This window comes from Lycium barbarum, chromosome 7 (assembly GCF_019175385.1).
Source record: "Lycium barbarum isolate Lr01 chromosome 7, ASM1917538v2, whole genome shotgun sequence".
Lineage (NCBI taxonomy): Eukaryota > Viridiplantae > Streptophyta > Magnoliopsida > Solanales > Solanaceae > Lycium > Lycium barbarum.
In genome coordinates, this window is record NC_083343.1 from 15,472,905 (window position 1) to 15,478,479 (window position 5,575).

At 35.1% G+C, this 5,575-nt stretch overlaps 1 long non-coding RNA gene across 11 annotated transcripts; it reads right to left on the bottom strand.

The window, feature by feature from the left end:
* Positions 1-260: 260 nt before the first annotated feature.
* Positions 261-5,035, bottom strand: LOC132603203 (uncharacterized). 11 transcript variants are annotated; one of them, XR_009568008.1, is made up of 7 exons: positions 4,621-4,993; positions 4,385-4,447; positions 3,767-3,917; positions 1,898-2,046; positions 1,305-1,749; positions 1,104-1,202; positions 261-832 (listed from the first exon to the last, which is right to left on the bottom strand). It is a non-coding gene; the product is annotated as an uncharacterized LOC132603203 (long non-coding RNA). The 11 variants fall into 11 exon arrangements; XR_009568014.1 differs by having other exon boundaries at positions 1,305-1,554; positions 1,898-1,951; positions 4,621-4,990; XR_009568010.1 differs by having other exon boundaries at positions 1,898-1,951; positions 4,621-4,980.
* Positions 5,036-5,575: the final 540 nt, after the last annotated feature.

The following is a 5,575-nucleotide window of genomic DNA, read 5'->3' on the forward strand; positions in this document are numbered from 1 at the left end:
AAGGGAACACCCCAAGGCTCAAGTCAATTGCCACCAGGCCAACCCCTGAGGGTTAACAGCTTATTTACTATTCATAGATGACTAAACTAAAAAAGATGTAATGCTATCTGATACTTATGATTTTAAGCTGTAAGAAAACTGAATTACCAGAATGAGCCATTTCTTTTCTTAAACTAGATGGCCTGTGCCCGTGCTGCGTACGGGCCCAACACTTTAGATTATAGTGCATCTATGTGTATGTAGTTGTCTTTGAATAGTGATTATGTTGCTAAATCAGTTAGATGAGAGAAAATTCGTCACCCCTTTTAATTTATCTAGGTAGCAAGTCCATGTACATTAGTCAATGCAAATGCGAGCTCAAAGTGAACTCAGAGCAGTTAAGAGCATGAATTAGAAAAGGAAATCCCGTTGTAAATATGTCTGGAAGAATAGAATGTTCTTCCTTCCAAATATATCTCTTAAGTTATATCCCATCCACACTGATGTCTTCAAAAACCGAGATACATTTAAAAGGAAGAGCATTTTATTTTTTATGGACATATTCTGTGCAGAATCTGAGAAGCTATCCACGCTAATGTAATAAAACTATCAAAAGCTATTTAACATAGTCAATTACAGGCATAGAACTATCAAAGGCTTTTTAACATAATCAATTACAGGCATATGACCAACTAAAAAGAATAGGAAAGAGTAGTCTACTCGATAGACATAACTTACGATGTGAAGAAGTATGTAAAGGGCTGGAGCCACAAGTTATTTAAAGGGTAATTAACCAACATGGTGCCTAGAATATCTGTCAGCAGTTTTATAAACTATCTCATTGGACCATATCCTGAAATTTCCATAGAAGACAAAGCCATCACGTACCAAAAAATGATGCAACGTTAAGGAGAGCTAAAAATGTCACGTTCAGTGTTTAAAAAATTAGGAAGTTGGTGGAATCATCATTTTGGGCAAATGTGAAAAATTTATCATTTCTACCAGTCTCTGAACATTCAAGATAAAGCGTATCTAAGCATTACATGAAAACTCTCTATCACTAACACTTTACAAAAAGGTAATATCTAGAGAACTCAAAGCATAATCTAATTCAAAATACCAACCTGATTAGACCACTTGGGAAGGTTATTTGCAAGGTCATTTGCTATATAAACTGTAGTCTTCGATCAGAAGTTTCATCAGGCATCGAAGAATCCTGGTCCCTGAACAAAAAAGAATGAAATGTCACAAACAGCTTCTTGAAGTAAGGCTTTCTAACACGCATATAAAGTTCTTCATATTAATCTCAAAATATAAGTTTATACCTTTCCACAACGTCCTGAGATGTAAGACAAATTATGGTTGTTTAACATAGAAAAAAGATCTTGAAGTACTCCATAGCCCTCGAAGAACACTCTTTAAATAGCATAGTAAGAAAATCACATAATTGCATTTGCTTGCTCAAACAGAATGCACAACCACTTGTCTATTCACAGCGAGGGCATGGTATGGCTTTGTTCTTGGTCTTGTTTAATAGATGTCGAGTGCCGCTTTTCCCCGTCCGAGAAACTCCATCTGCTCATTAGTGTATCAAGATCAAGTCTTTACCATATTTCATTTTAAAAAAGATTAAATCACCGACGAAAAATTAAAATAAAAATAAAAGAAACAAAAAGATAAGAAGCCATAAAGCAGCAGGGCTCATTTGCTTGAGTCACAGTTACCGGAGCATACAAATTTCCATCTTAAGTCCGATACATTCCCCGAACCCTGTTTTGAGATAACCCACTATAATTCCAACATAACTTGCTTACAAAGATCTACAGTTACCATAATGATTCCCACCATAAATTGCTAAAATAAAATATATGAACAATTATAAAGCAAGGAAAAAAACTGAATTTAAGAAAAGAACTACCTCTTTTATCACTGGAATTTGACAGTTTGGTTGCTTTTTATCCTTAGAAAGATCCTAATACACCAGAGAAAAGCCATGAAATTGCTGGTCTAGTGGTTTTTTGACGCCCACTGTCAGCAAATGAGTTTATGGCGAACATAGATCATACCCTGCGAGGGAGAGGACTGATAGGGGAGTAGTCTAGATATTTCGAAACACTGTTAATAGGCAAAATATCTAAATAGCCATTAATGTTGGATGTAAAATTACAATATTAAAGTATCACCAGATTATCCGGTGAAGAGATTCTCGTTCTGCGCTAAGGAGTCAACCCAGATTGAAACACTGCTATCATCTGTTTTTTCATCTTTATCTACTCTCAGTCACGTTCCTCTCTTCTTTTCCTCTCTTTTTCTCCTCTCTTGAGCCGAGGGTCTTTCGGAAACAGCCGCCCTACCTTTCAAGGTGGGGGTTAGGTCTGCGTACACTCTACCCTCCCCAGACCCCACATAGTGGGATTATACTGGGTTTGTTGTTGTTGTTGTTGTATCTACTCTCAGTCACGCTTCTAAATTTTATACATAACGAAGCCTTCCCTTTTTTATTTGGTCATCTATTTTTGTATTTTTTTTTCCCACTCAATGTTTCAGTGTTCCATGCTTCTATGTTCAAATGACGAACTTATGGAAAGACAGAATGATAACAATCTTAGGAATCTGAAAAGATCCGAAAAAGCCAAGGATTGAAAAGAAGATGAAGGGGAAAAATGAATAAGAATTGGGCAAAAATTGAAAGATGAACATACTTGACGTTGTAACCAACCGAAAAAGTTCATTGAGACTTAAGAAAACTGAAAGACCATTCTTTGAGAGGGTGGCACTTGAGAAATATGAAGGAGAGAAACAGATGAATGGATGTTTCTAGACATATATATTGGGTCTGTGTTGGTGTAAATGTGACGAAGTTTTTTTTTTCACTGAGCTAATTTACGTTTTTCGCCTTGGTCGTTCCATTGTTCACTCTTCTATATAGTAGAAATCTCATCATTATCAAGATATATATTACTCGTTGTCCTCATCATTATACATGTTGGAGTTAATCCTCCCAAAAAAAAAAAAAAAAAGAAACCACTTTTAAGAAAGGAATCCATTAAGTATTACAAAAAATTTATATATCAGCATCGAATGCTAATTCGTAGTTTTAGATATTTCAGATATCTAAATCAAAAGGCATTAGGACATAAGTTACATGAACTCTAGTTTGAGAGGCAAACTTGATGAAATAGCAGGCTCTTACAATTTGATAATAAAAGAAAACCTCAATATGTTATAGTTTGGAGTCTGGAAAAGTATTTCATAAATAAGAAAGCACCTCTATCAGATGCATAGAGCCCCACCTTAGAAATCTAAACTAAAGGGCCTGTTACTCTGCTTGTCTTAGCGGGGGGCATACACAAAGAATGGCTTCTATTTCAATATGTTGCTGGTATTGTGCTATCCTCTGAAGAAGTAGGAAATATTTTCCTGATATATTTATCGAACACTTTATGGGTATCAATCTATCAGAAGCATCCCTTGATCATCCTCTAAAACTTAATTGGTTATTAGCGTTAACACCACTTGTGATCCCAATCATCATCATCGTGTGTGTAGCAGTCAGCCAACATGGTCTATTAAGGTGATCAGATACATTGGAGCGGGAAATAAGTGTTAGCATTAGAGATAATTTGCAGAATCCAGATAAACGTTATACTCATAAAGAACTGAATCTTTGTACTACCCAAGCTTCCAAAATACTCTTTCTTCACATAAATCAAATCCACATAACTTTCATTATTAAGACTCAAAATATAAAGAAGGATTTTTCACTCTTCAAAACTGAATGCCCTACCTGTTTTTCTCTTGAGCCGAGAGTCTATCGGAAACGGCCTCCCTTACCCCACAAAGGTAGGAGTAAGGCCTGCGTACATCCTACCCTGCCCTGACCCCACTTATGAGAATACACTGGGTATGTTGTTGTTGTAAAACTGATTTCCCAATATCTGAGATGCCACAACAATTTTGCTTAACATAAATGGAGTCACATAAAATTATAAGAACAAGTACTCAAAATTTAAAAAGGACTGAACTCAAAGCGAGAATGTTTTTCAAGACAGAAACTTTCCTACATTTTGAGGTTTCACATTAATCGACCCATATAAAATTATGAGAATAAATAGTCACCAAAATAAAAAAATAAGAAAGAAAGAAACAGAAACAATGAAATGAGCAAAGAGAAAAAGCAAAGGTAATTTCACTGATTACAGTAGAAGGCAAAGCTAACCGAGGGAAGCGCACATAATCTGAAGGGCAAATACAAAAAAAGATGGCAGTTATGTGAGGATGACAAAAGCCTTCAGCCATGAAATTGGTGAGAGGATTATACAGAATAATGACGACATCATTAATGAATTTCAGAAGTAAGAAGAGAAATGGGCGAAATTTGCGTAAAATTGAAATGAAAGCATACCTGAAATTAGAACAATCAACTGAGAAGATGAAGCGAATTGAAAGAGTAATCTGAAGAAAAATACTGAAAAAGGAATGATTAGTGATTAAGGATGAAAAAGTGATGCAGATGAACATTGAAGAGAGTTTAAAAAGAAAAATAATGTCAACAACCATGAATTTAAGCATGAAATTGGTATATCTGAATTCTGAAGAGAACCGGAAGAAAATTAGGGCAAAATTGAGATAAAAGCTTACCAAACACTGCAAAATCCAGATGAGAACTCAAAGAGCAAACCTTTGAATTGAAAATCTAGAGAAGAGAGTCATCTCTCTATTATGAATTAACTCCTCTGGATTCTAGAATTATGAAAAGTGATGGAATGAGCAATAGAACCGTACAAGAAAGATTTTTTTTTTGATAGAGTAAAATGACTCTTTTGCCCTTGGTCGTTCCAAACGGACGACCAAACTGGCCCAAACTCGTGCTTCTAAATAGTTAGAAATGTCATCCAAATGTAGCTCTTTTTTCGTTGGCCTCGTCTTAAGTGATTAATTGCATGTTTAAGGGATTAGAGATTTCTGTGAGTTTCTCATGTCACAATAAACTGAATTTGGAGCCTAAACTCTTGCGCAAATTGCCTATGGAAAGGAGTAAGCTGTCTTCTCGATGACTAAAGACTAGAAAAATGGTAAGATAAGATCATGGGTAAAGTAACATAACGATGAAAAATTGTGGCGTTGAGCGATCATCATATTACTACTATCACCCATGCTTCGTCGTCAATCACGGACCAAAAAATAAAAATCAGGTGGGTCTCATACTAAAAACACCAAGTAATATTAAAAAAAAAAGTGGACCCCATATTAAAATAATTAAGCAATATAAAAAAAAAAGTGAACCCCATATTAAAAAAAAAAGCAATGTCAAAAAAAAGTGCACCCCATATTAAAAATCAAACAATATTCATGTAATTCCCAAAGTATCCCCATTAAGTCAATAATGGTGGATTTATTGTCATATGCATATCAACCCAGTATTGGGAGCAAATGAAAATATTGTACAGCAAAAAACATGGACTCCATATTATTGCTTTTCTTCAAAAGGTTAAGTAGTCAAACCATACAATTTCCTTTCTTTTCTTATATTAGCCTGAGATCTAGTCTAGATATTTAACTGTTGTATTTGCTATTCCGCCATGTCATTTATTTG